Genomic DNA, 13,533 nt, shown 5'->3' on the forward strand with positions numbered 1-13,533 from the left:
TATCCCTGTAAGGATTTACAACACTGTTCTGAAATTTTTTAATTAAAATGTTGAACTTCACAAATATTTTGTCCTTTACATATTTTTTCTATAAATCAAAATTATTTTATTTTTATTTATTTCTCTTTTATTTTCTTTTTTCTTGAGATGGAGTTTTGCTCTGTTGCCCAGGCTGGAGTGCAGTGGCACGATCTTGGCTCACTGCAGCCTCTGCCTCCTGGGTTCAAGTGATCCTCCTGCCTCAGCCTCCCAAGTAGCTGGGATTACAGGCACCTGCCACCATTCCTGGCTAATTTTTTCATATTTTTAGTAGAGGCAGGGTTTCACCATGTTGACCAGGCTGGTTTTGAATTCCTGACCTCAAGTAATCCACCTGCCTCGGCCTCCCAAAGTGCTGGGATTACAGGCGTGAGCCACTAAGTCTGACCTAAATCAAAATTATTTTAAAACATTGAAACTTATTACTTTAACATACACTTGAATGACTAGTATATGTAAGGAATAGTCAAAGGTTCATAGACAAGACATGCTCCTAGTTCTCAGGGATATGATGTGGGAGGTAAAACATTTGTACAACCTTAAGACAAAGTAAAAAAGCATAACTTTATGAGGGAAGTGCGTTGAATGAGTTTCAATGAGTTTCTACCTGCTAAGTACCTGACAGGTAACAGGCCCTTGGCTTCCAGTGCATCTTCCCTCTTTGTTCCTAGCACTTAGTATCCCAGGATTAGCGCATTAGCCCTATGTCAACACCATTTAGCATTCACCGTGCTCCACATTGTCTGAGGGGGGTAGGCGGTATTCAGGTTAAATGAATACACACTCAATCCCACTTGCCTACGCAAACAAGAAGTTCACTGTCTGGTAGAAAAGGCAGATAAGCAAATCAGTGATAGCACAGTGTGGTGGGGCCCTGTAGGATTACAGAGAAGAGACATCTAAATGAATGACGAATCTGGAAAGCCTTCCCAAAGAAAGTGACACTTGAGATTTAAAGAATGAGTGGGTATTAAATTCAGTGTTAAAAACAAAAAATAGTGACTGTGAGTTCTGTTTCAACTACTGCAACTAGTTTGTCGAGGCTAGTGGGAAGGGTACATGAGAAGAAATGGTGCAGAATAAGGCAGAGAAGCTTGGAAGGTGCTAGCAAGCCTGGCTAAAGCTTTGAATATATTCTGTCTTTAATTTTTCAGAACTCTATTCTGAATCCCTGAACCGTTTAAACAGTGGAGTATCACCATCAGAATTAGGTTTCAGAAAGATCTCTTTGAAGACAATGTGAAAAATGGATTGAAAGGTTTGGACCAGAGGCAGAGATACCAGGAGGAATGTGATTAAGTAAGTTAGGCGAGAACAAGCTGGCCTGGATAAAGTCAGCAGCAATAAAATAAACTTGAATAGAACCTACTATAGTCTTTTAAAGATAATTTTGTATTTTAAAACAGATACTAGGAGGGTCTTTTTTCTAATTCATCTTTTCAGAGATGACCTATGAGAGTAAACAAAATGAGCCAGGCGCGGTGGCTCACGCCTGTAATCCCAGCACTTTGGGAGGCCGAGGCGGGCGGATCACAAGGTCAGGAGATCGAGACCATCCTGGCTAACATGGTGAAACCCCATCTCTACTAAAAATACAAAAAAAAAAATTAGCCAGGCGTGGTGGTGGGCACCTGTATTCCCAGCTACTCGGGAGGCTGAGGCAGGAGAATGGCGTGAACCCGTGAGGCAGAGCTTGCAGTGAGCTGAGATCGCACCACTGTACTCCAGTCTGGGCGACAGCGAGACTGTCTCAACAACAACAACAAAAAGAGTAAACAAAATGAAATACTCACTGCCTTTCTTATCTCCCCCACACCCACAGTTATTAGATTATTATTTTGTTGTCGTCTTTTAGAGACTGGGTCTTGCTCTGTCACGCAGGCTGGAGTGCAGTGACACAGTCATAGCTTACTGCAGCCTCCAACTCCTGGGCACAAGTGATCTCACCTCAGCCGTCCAAGTAGCTAGGACTACAGGCATATGCCACCATGACCGGCTAATTTAAAAAAAAAAAATTGTAGAGCTGAGGTCTCACTATGTTGCCTAGGCTGGTCTTGAACTCCTAGCCTCAAGCAATCATTCTGCCTCAGCCTCCTAAGGTGCTGGGATTACAGGCGTGAGCCACCACACCCAGCCATTAGGTTATTAGACTTAAATAGAGCTCTATCTGAAATAATCTAAGTTTTATCTGACATAACCTACCTAATGATTCTTTACTTGAATTAAGATTATAGTTTTTAAAAACTCTAAAGGAATAGGATCACAAGATTTTGAGAGTAAAGAAAAATCTTCTACAATTCCACCACCTTAAAATAACAACTATTAGCAAATGTCATGTTTCTTTGATGTTTTTACTTTGCAAATAGTTTTTTAAAAACACAATTGTGATCATAAGCACTTATAATTGTGCACTCTGCTTTTCTGAAAACATTAAAAGTATTTACCTATGTTTCTACGTAGTTACACAATCATCATCTTAAATGATCGTGTGTTATTTCATCAAGTAGATGGGCCATAATTTATTTAACTTCTCTCCTATCATTAGATATTTGTGTTATTTCCTTTTTCTTTTATACATAACATTGTAATGAACATCTCATGCATATAGCTTTTTCCATATCCTAGATGATTCCTTTTAATTAATAAGCCAGATTCCTGGAAGTGAAATTGCTGGGTCCTAGAGTATGGACATTTTTAAGGGCATATTGCCAAATTATAACATCCACTTTCTACTATTCACCACACACAATTCTAAAAATAGTACAATGAAAATTTTGACAAGGACAGGTTTGTGGACTTTAGTTACCCATTTGTCTTTGTATTTCTGAGTAGTTACCACAGGAATACTGAGTCTCAAGAGAAAGAAAAAAAATCTAAAAGCTGTGAAAGGAGAACTGGAAAGAATAAAAAACAAGATTTTTGAATTAAGGGAAAACTGATAAGGGACGGGAAAAGGATTAGGCAAGCTGGTCGCAGTCAGCAACAGACAGTGAGATGTGACACAATAAAAACTGGGTCATTGAGTTGGGACAGCCCTAGGACATAAAAAGACTGAAATGAAGTAAAGCTCTGGATTACTTTGTTCTTGAATATTGAATTTTTTCAGAAGCATGGAGCATGAAATATTATAGTGATAAGCCAAGATTGGAAACATAGCCAAGAAAAAGAGGTCTTTAAGGGATTGTTTAAAATGTGCTGAAGGAATAATTTGGTTTGGTCTTAAACGGCTCAAAAAGTAAATTGACATAAAGCTTTTGCATAGCAAAGTAGGCATGGAGGCAGAAAACAAAGCGGCAAACAGAAGAGTTTACCTTGTAAATTGGTTAGCATGTAATATGTTAGATTTTGGTCATAGAAAAGATTTATCAGGAGACTGAACTACTGTGTTTTGTAAGTATAATTAACACTAACTTGTTATGGGTATGTATCTTTATTCTAATTTTAAGAAACTGTTAATTTGGGGGGTTTTAAATCAAAAAGCAAAACTAAATAGTTACGAGGCCATTCTAAGAATCATTCTAAAAATCTTTTTTCCCCAGTGTTTACACACTTAAAAATATTCAAGCCCTAGAAAAATGTGTTTAAATATAAGTTTAACCTCGACATTTAAATGTATTCTGACAGATTTACATCTTTCTGAAAGTGAGGCTAGGCATCAGTGTGTCATCATCTTAACCCAAGTCAAGACAGGCTGGAACTCCTGAAAACAAGATACAAATCGCAGCACAGCATGGAACATATATTCTATGAAAAGCCAAAGACATTTGGAAATTTATCTTATCAACATGCATTATCTAAACATATTCCACAGCTGAACATTCTTGTCTGAAAAGAGCTTTTTAATCTAGTAAGGTGTACAATCACAATGTATATATTGTTCCACAGACTTAAGTGTTTAGCACTCAGCTACATTAAAAATGTAGACTTTTTTTTTTTTTGAGACGGAGTCTCGCTCTGTCACCCAGGCTGGAGTGCAGTGGCGTGATCTAGGCTCACTGCAAGCTCTGACCCCCGGGTTCACACCATTCTCTTGCCTCAGTCTCCCGGTAGCTGGGACTACAGGCGCCTGCCATCATGCCCGGTTAATTTTTCTTTCTTCCTTTTTTTTTTTTTTTTTTTTGTATTTTTAGTAGAGACGGGGTTTCACCGTGTTAGCCAGGATGGTCTCGATCTCCTGACCTCGTGATCTGCCCGCCTCGGCCTCCCAAAGTGCTGGGATTACAGGCGTAAGCCACTGCAACCAGCCAAAAATGCAGACTTTTAAAAACAATAATCAACCAAGAATGGCTTTGTCTTTAATTTTTCAGAACTCTAATAGCACTACATTTGGCTGGTAGAAAAGTATTATTGATTCGTTTTTAAAGGTTTTTAGTTCCTCATCTTGAGTTATTTATATTCTAATTCAAAGCACATTAGAGACACTGCTCAATATTATAGCCTAAAGAGAAAAATATTTCATATTAAAGTTATATGCACATTTAAACATTATTTTTAAATGCTTGATTCATTAATACCTAGAAATACTAAAATGACCACTAGAGAAAGTAGAAGTTTTAGGACTTTGCTTCAATAGTTTTCCTAAAACGAATGAGAGCTTATTAAGAGTCAAAATTTTTGCTATCCTAAAAACTATTGCTCCCAGTGGTCGATAAGCCCTTGCTAAAGAAGGCTGGAGATTTAACTGTTGATTGTTCAGTACTTTACAAAGCAGAGCAGCAGAAGATACGCTCTCTATTTTTAGTACGCTATGATTTTGTTCTGCAAAGTCAACAATTTAGTTAGCTACAACAATATGTCATCCACTATGCTTTGACACTCCAGGACAAAAAAGATAAATAAGATTAAGTCCTTGCCCTTCCAGCCATCTAGCAGAGGAGACAAATTTAAGGTAACCACAATTCCTTATGATAATACTGTAATACAGCTATGTAAAAGATGAAAATAGGTGATGAATCCTGCCTAGAGGGTAGGACAGGCTTTCAACAGATGGAACAGCATGGGTAAAGATATAGACATTTAAAAATATAAGGCCTGAACAGAACCAAAAGTAGTTTTGTGTCATTAAAATATAAGGTGTGTAGAAGAGAAGGGGTTGAGATGAGCTGAAAAGACTGGCGTCGGAAGTTATCAGTCTTTTAAATAATAGATTATTATAAAGAGTTTGAACTTCATGCTGTAGGCGATGAATGGTCTATCTATATTTAAACAGCATTATAAGTCATTGTTGCCACATTTGAAAATGATAGAAAGCTGAGAGGAGAGCTAATTTGATTGATGATACAATCACATTTCAAAAGAATCTCCTAACAAGCTGAAATGCCAGATCCAAATACATTTTACACAGGCACACACACACCCTTCTCCAACATGTACTTTTCAAAAAGTTCACTAGTATACAATTCTGTGCTATTTTTCAAGGAAAAACATCTGGGTGGTCCTAGGAGACGATAAGCACATATTAATAGAAATATAATGACCAGATCATGTAGGATAGCAATCTCACTGTGCGCTTTCATGTTGTAGTAATGTCTCTTTACCATACCAGCCCTATGATTGTATTTATCAGGAAACCTAAAACCAAATCTGATCATGACACTACCCTCCTTAAAATTTGCTAAGACTCTCATTTCCAGGCTGGGCATTGTGGCTCATGCTTGTAATCTTAGCACTTTGCAAGGCCAAGGCAGGAGGATTGCTTGAGCCCAGGAGTTTGAGACCAGCCTGGGCAACATAGTGATGCCCTGTCTCTACAAAAAATAGAAAAAAATAGCTAGGCATGGTTTGTGCCCCTAGTCCCAGCCACTCAGGAGGCCGAGGTGGAAGGATTGCTTGAGCCCAGGAAGTTGAGACTACAGTGAGCTGTGATCACACCACTGCACTCCAGCCTGGGCAAGAGTAAGACCCTGTATCAAAAACAAAACAAACAAACAAACGAAGGACTCTCATTTCCTGCAGGATAACACCCAAACTCCCTAGCCTGGCATACAAGGCCTCTTTCCACCTGCCTGACTTCATCTTGTTCTTCCCCACTCCTTCAAGCTGCAGTTCTTCCAGTGCACCATTCTGGGTTTTACCTGCAGACTTTCCCTCCAAACTGCTCTGTCTGCCTGAAGTAGTAATCTTATCTATGTGGTGAAACTCTACTTATTTTTTAATGCCTGACTCAACTATCATATCTTCTATGGAATTCTGAATACTTGTTCCTCCTACAGTCCTATAGTCACTGAGCATCTTGGGGACAGGCACCACTCTTATTCATGATATCTCCAGTGCATATGACAGTGCTTATGCACTTAGTAATGTTGACTGAATGCACAGATGAAGGAATAAGCAAGCTGTTAGAACTCAGAGCTCCTGCCTCTTGTTCTTAATACACAGTAGCTTTTTTCATAAACTTTCTACAAAATAGAAATGCCACATTTACTCATATTTGAATCTTTGTGGCATGAAAAAGAATCCTAATCTTAAAACCAATAACCACTTTTATATTAAGATAAACGCTCAAATTTTGCTGGATCCCCAAAATTCATGCAAATAACAACCACCATTTAATTGGATGCCTGCAATGTGCCAGGTGGTGTGCTGGGACTTTATCAATATCTCATTCAATTCTCATGACAACTCTGTAAGGCAGATCTTATTCCCATTTTACAGAAGCTGAAACTAAAACTCAGGAGAAGTTAAGGAACTTGCTCAGGGTCACACAGCAAGTAAACAGAAGACAGGATTTAGACCTAACCTTGTCTGGTTCCAAAGATCATGCTTTTTCACTCTGCAGTGCTCCCTCTCTCTAAACACATGCTCCAAAGATATATTAAGGTTGATTTAGACCTGTCCGATCTAGAAGCCAAAGCAGGAACATTGCTCAGCCTTGGACCCTCCGACTTCTAGGGGCCAAGGAAAGTGGCAAAAAAGGGTCCAGAAGCTACTCTCATTGTTTTTTAAAAATCTAATAATATGTTTACCTATAGAAAGTTTCAGCAAGCAAACTAAAAAGTCTGTTTTTTGTTTTTTGGGGTTTTTTTTTTTTTTTTGGTTTTTTGCCTTTGGTTGGAATTTCACTAACTCAGAGCATTATCCTCAGTCATTTCATGTTGGTTGAAGCTGACTGACAGTTAAAGAGATGTATATTTGATTAATTTTTTTAAATGGGAAAACCCTTTGGTAGACTAATTTAAAAGATTGTCATTTGCTGAAGTAGGTCCTTGTGAAATGCTACGTGCTTTCATGTGCTATCTTATTTACTCCTCTAAGGTATTATAACACTTGTAGATTATATTAACTTTATAATTATAATACCATTTCCCATTTTGAAAATGAGAAAAACAGTATTCTAATAAGTTAACAAAGATCACCTAGCTGGTAATTGGCAGAACTGGGATTCAAATTGAGGCATGTCTAATTCCAAAGCTTTCCTACACAGCTTAGTTCTACAAATTAATTGAGGGTTTTTGTTGTTGTTGTTGTTGTTTGTTTGTTTTTTAAATAGAGACAGGGTCTCGCTATGTTGCCCGGGCTGGAGTGCAGTGTGATCCCACTGCTGATCAGCATGGAAGTTTTTGACCTGTTCCATTTCCAACCTGGGCTGGTTCACCTCTCCTTAGGCAACCTGGTGGTCTCCCACTCCCAGAAGGTCAACATATTGATGCCAAACTTAGTGTGGACACCAGATTGGCATAGTGCACTACAGCCCCAGGACTCCCGGGCTCAAGTGATCCTCCCACCTCAGCCTCCCGAGTGGCTGGGACTACAGGCACACTCCAGCACACCCAGCTAATTGAGGTTCTATTGCGTGGCAGGCATGGGATTCTATGATGAGTAAGATACTGTTCCTGCACTGAAGAGGCTTTTTTTTTTTTTTTTTTTTTGAGACGGAGTCTGGCTCTGTTGCCCAGGCTGGAGTGCAGTGGCGCCATCTCAGCTCACTGCAACCTCCGCCTCCTGGGTACAAGCAATTCTCCTGCCTCAGCCTCCCTAGTAGCTGGGATTACAGGCGCACACCACCGCGCCCAGCTAATTTTTTGCATTTTTAGTAGAGACAGGGTCTCACCATGTGGGTCAGGCTGGTCTCAAACTCCTGGCCTCAAGTGATCTGCCCATCTTGGCCTCCCAAAGTGCCGGGATTACAGGCGTGAGCCACCATGCCATTTGAATCTCTGCTCGCTTTATACCAGTTAAGGTACCCACATACTTTTCTGTTTCTCTAGTAAGGGGCCTGTTTATTAAAATTAAAAAATAAGAAAACCATTGCCATAAACTCGTAACTTCTTGACTCCTTCACAGCCCTCTGAATCTATGATCCAAAGTGTTTTAAAATTTTAAGCTTTGAAATACGAGAAATTACCATATTTATACTTCAGTATTTATAATAAGGCTTTAAAAGATATCAGACTTGTTGCTCATGCCTGTAATCCCAGCACTTTGAGAGGCCAAAGTGAAAGGATCTCCTGACTTCAGGAGTTAGAGACCAGCCTGGCAACATAGTGAGACCCTGTGTCTACAAAAAATAAAAATATTAACCAGTCATGGTGGCTCATGCCGGTAGTTCTAGCTATTCGGGAGGTTTAGGTGGGAGGATCTCTTGAGCCTGGGTGGTTGAGGCTGCAGTCAGCGAGGATTGTGCCACTGCACTCCAGCCTGGGTGACAAAATGAGACCCTGCAAAATAATAATAATAATAATACACTCATATATCAGACTTTAATTTTCTGAAATCAATTTTTGGTCCTACAGAAATAATAAGGAACTCATTGATTATTTCTCTTCCTTTTGAGACAGAATCTTGCTCTGTCACCCAGGCTGGAGTGCAGTGGCGCCATCTCAGCTCACTGCAACCTCTGCCTCCCAGATTCAAGTGATTCTTGTGCCTCAGCCTCCTGAGTAGCTGAGATTACAGGCAAGTACTACCACACCCAGCTAATTTTTTGTATTTTTACTAGAGACAGGGTTTCACTGTGTTGGCTAGGCTAGTGTTGAATTTCTAACCTCAAGTGATCCACCCACCTCCACCTCCCAAAGTGCTGAGATTACAGGCCTGAGCCACCACGCCCAGCTGACTGATTCTTGATTTAATATATGTAAAGACTGTGGAGCTCAAATGTACAGGCTTACCTATTAACACTTTGATGCAAGGTTTTAATTTTATTTTTGATTTGATTTTTAAAATTTTTTTTAACAGAGTTTAAAGTGGGGCACAAGCGCACTCCTTATCTCACAACATTTTAGTAACGCCTAAGGCTTGCCAAATTTATTTTGAAAACTTCAGTCTGCTAGGTCATGAAAACAGCTCCCTATATTATAAAAACAGCTCCCAAGCCCCCATTAAGCTCTTGCCTCTATTGCATAAAATGGAATGAACCAAATATTTCTTCCTTTTGCAAGCAAGCTCAAATAAGCATATGGATTGAAGAGTGAAAAAGACACAACAAAAATACAAGAATAATTAAGCCCCTCACTAAAATGCCTACTCCAATCGCAGGATACAGGCAGTCATGAGTCAACATGTGGTCCTAACTAAAGACAAAAACAATTCACTCACAGCAAACCCAGCTGCAGCTAGTAACATGAGCAATACCAAGAGCATATCTGAATGCACACATGCCAATAAAGAGACTTTTATGATTTCAGTAGAAAGAACTCCACCTTTGACTCCATTCAGGGCCAAGAGCAGTCAGGCAAATGGAAAAATGTGCTGGAAACAGCGTTGGGACTCTCCAATGAAAACATTCCTTCCCTTGTCATTTTGACTATTTGAGACAGCAATGCTTTGGAGTTAGAAGATGAAGAGTCAAAGTCATCACTCATCCTCAGGGAAAACACATCCTAGGAATTTTATTATAATTGCTTTCTGAGATGCTGGGCCACTCCAGGATACATTTACCATTTTCATACCTGAGGGGATATATGTGATGTGTGCTGCCAACATTGAGTCACCTGGTAAGGGTGTCTGTGGAAGGCACCATTGTTTTCAAGTTTAATTCCTGGCTTAAAAGCCTACGTCCTTGTATTATTGACTAAAAGTCAATCAAGTACCCCAATAGGGTGTTCCCGTGTGTGTCTTGTTTTGCTTTTTTTTAAAATCTGACCCCTAAGCAGAGAAGTTGTGCTAAGGTTGGAGAAGTTTTTAATTCTACTCCAAAAAAAAAAAAAAAAAATAGAATAAAACAGAGAGGAAGTGCTAGCAAACAGCAGCTCAGTGTAAACCTTCTAAATCCAGCCTCTTTGTAGGTTGGAGATTTTTGTTTCTTTATTCCTTTATTTCCGTAGATTCAAGGTCCAATTCCTAAGCTTCCTAGTCAAGTTGCAGAGGGAATTAAGCTTATGGGGAGAACCACATAGTTGGGTCCTATATGTTTGGATGGCAGTCATAATGGCTGTCAGAATTCCTCTTTATTAGTTGCTTTTAGGATTGTCCTAAGTATCATAGGTTCTCTAAGTTTTTTTTTTTTTTTCAAAACTCATCCTTTATTTTAAAAAAAAGTTTGTCCATATATCGCTTGCTTGTTACAAATTGTCTACTCCTCCTTCATGGAAAATTCCACAATGTCAATATCAGGGCCATGGTTTTTATTCTCCATTCAGCATCTTCCTATGACATTCATTTTAATAAATATAAGTAACTTTGCATTTGGGTCATACCTATCTACAGTAGCTATCTGTGTTAAAATTATCATATTGATCACTTTCAAAGCCACCCAGGAAGGCAAAAACAAGGACTCACAGACTCAAGAAGAGGAAATGACAAAGCTTGAGAGGAATTCCAAAGGTAGATCAAGTTTGTGTGAACATAAAATCTGAATCCAGGTCTGACAGCTGGCCATACAAAGTCATACTTTCCCCACACCCCTCCTCTTTGATAGGCATTGTCATCTAGAGCAACAGCCTCGAAATAAACTGAACACCGTGGCCCATAGCTTAACTCCGTTCCACCCTCTATTTCAAAGTAAACTTGGGCTAGGAATGGTGGCTCACACCTGTAATCCCAGCACTTTGGGAGGCCGAGGCAGGTGAATCACCTCAGGTCAGTAGTCTGAGACCAGCCTGGCCAACATGGTGAAACCTCTGTCTCTACTAAAAATACAAAAATTAGCCGGGTGTGTTGGCATGAGCCTGTAATCTCAGCTACTCAGAGGCTGAGGCAGGAGGATTGCTTGAACCCAGGAGGTGGAGGTTGCAGTGAGCTGAGATTGCACCATTGCACTCCAGCCTGGGCAACAGAGGGAGACTTCGTCTCGAACAAACAAACAAAGTAAACTTGGAGTGGGGCCCATGCAAGATTTTTTTATTTTAATTTTTTTGACTCATACTTTAGCTTCTTTATCCATTAAAGGGGATAATCCCACCCATTCACCTGTTTCACGGGCATTTTTAGGGTCAAATGAGGTCTTTAAAAGGGCTTTAAAAAAAGTGAGGGCTTATTATCATGGTGGGCAGAATAATGATCCCCCGGAGATGTCTACATCCTAATCCCTAGAAACTGTGAATATATTAGGTTACATGCAAAAGGGAATCCAGTTTGCAGATGGAACTGAGCTTGCCATTCAGCTGACTTTAAAATAAGGAGAGTATCTTGGATTATCCGACGCAATCACAAGAGAACTGAAATGAGGAAGAGGGAAGCAGAAGAGGGAATCTCAGAGTGATGTGATGTGAGAAAGGCCCGACCAGCCATGACTGGCTTTGAAGAAGGAACAGGCCATGAAACAAGGAATGTGGTTGCAAAAGGTAAGAAAATGGATTCCCCTTGAGCCTCCAGAAAGATGCACAGCCCTGCTGACACCTTGATTTTAGACCAGTGAGATCCATTTTGTTCTTCTGACCTCCAGGACTGTAAGATAATAAATATGCATGGTTTTAAGCCACTAAGTTTGTGGTAATTTGTTACATAGCCATTGGAAACTAACACAATTATTAAGATGACTGAACTTCCAAGGACTGAAACAAGTTCTAGATGGATTCTGAGAGCTGAGTGAAATACAGTGAGCAGCTCCCCTACCCCGCATCACCCCCTTCACCCCCCAGTGTCTGCCTTGTAGGTCAGCAAAGCGCATCCAACAAGAGAAAGACAGCAGGTCCGGCAGGAGCACAGCAGCCAACCTGAGAGTGATGTAGCTGGGAATGGAGCTGTCCCTGGGATACCTGAGTAAGGGCCCATGCTAAAAATGACAGGAAGCTCATATCTGTCCCATATATTCGATGGGAACACCACCACTGTTACCAAAGCAGGCAGATGATCCTTGCATCTTGTCCCTTCCACTAGAACAGCATCCACTTTGTCTCTTTTCATTCCCTCTATTTTCAGTCTCCTCCAGGCTTCTCCAAACTAATTTCCCTGTTAGCAGGAGTTGGAGCTAGCCAAGAGTCTACCAAATTCCCTAGGGCCAAATGCCCAGGAACACCTCTGTGAGTCAGGTTCCAGATTCACAAACAGGGAAAAGTAACTGAGCAACTTCATTCTTATTCTATTCTTGCTGGAAGATCATTCCTTCTTCACATACATCTCATCAGAGGGCCTCCAGGGACAGAGGCAGAGCAAATGCCAGATTTTAAAATTATTTTCCTCTGGCTGTGCATTAACATTCTATTTCAGTCTTGACCCAAAGCCTGCTCAAGATATAAAGCTTGAGGGGAATTCCGAAGGTGGATCAGTGCCAAACTGATTTTTGTCCACATCTTCAGGCCCCAGTTCTCCCTCACCTCCAGCAGCCTTATCACTAGAATGAAAATCCCGCCCTGGAGGGTCCCCTATTCCTGCAGATTTACAGGCACCCAGCACCGCAGCCAGGCCTGAACCACTCTTTCCTGGTCAATTCAGCTTCCACAGGAGCGTCCACTCTGACCCACATTCCTGGAACGATTTCTTTTGCAAATCAGCAGGTTTTAAGCAAACAAGGGCACATTTCAGGACATTGAACTATGCAATTAGCTGAGGGTAAATTTGGCAAAGCATCTGGTCTGCTTACTAAAATGGAAATGGGGGAAAAAAAAGCACAGCTTTTAAAATTAAACATTCACTTTGTAAGGTCAATTCCATGCAAATCTTCTTGAAATGACACAGGGACTAGCTCTGTACAAGAGGGTGGAGGGACTAGGATTCTTGGGGCTGCTCAGGAGCACCATTCACTGATTGGGGCAGACACTGAACATGAGACCAACATAATTCAGCGGTGCCAGAGAATGACAGCAAATAACCAGTTGTCTTCTGTTGGTGTCTCCAAAATCAACTTTCAGTAGGTTTTCACATTTTACTAAGTTTGAGCAGTAAAACTGCTAAAAGGATACATTGTGTTAATCAAATTAAAGGTATACTTCCTGATCTCTTGGGTCTTAGAACCCGTATCTTATATTAAAAGCTGCGTTCCACTCTTCTGTTGTATAAAGCAAGATCAAAAGCACAGGCGAATAAGACTATAAAAGGGCAAAGTCGTGGTGGAAAATATACTCATTATTAGACCTTTTGAGCTACTTGCATTTCATGAATATTTTTGTTGAAGTT

This window comes from Pongo abelii, chromosome 12 (genome assembly GCF_028885655.2).
Source record: "Pongo abelii isolate AG06213 chromosome 12, NHGRI_mPonAbe1-v2.0_pri, whole genome shotgun sequence".
Lineage (NCBI taxonomy): Eukaryota > Metazoa > Chordata > Mammalia > Primates > Hominidae > Pongo > Pongo abelii.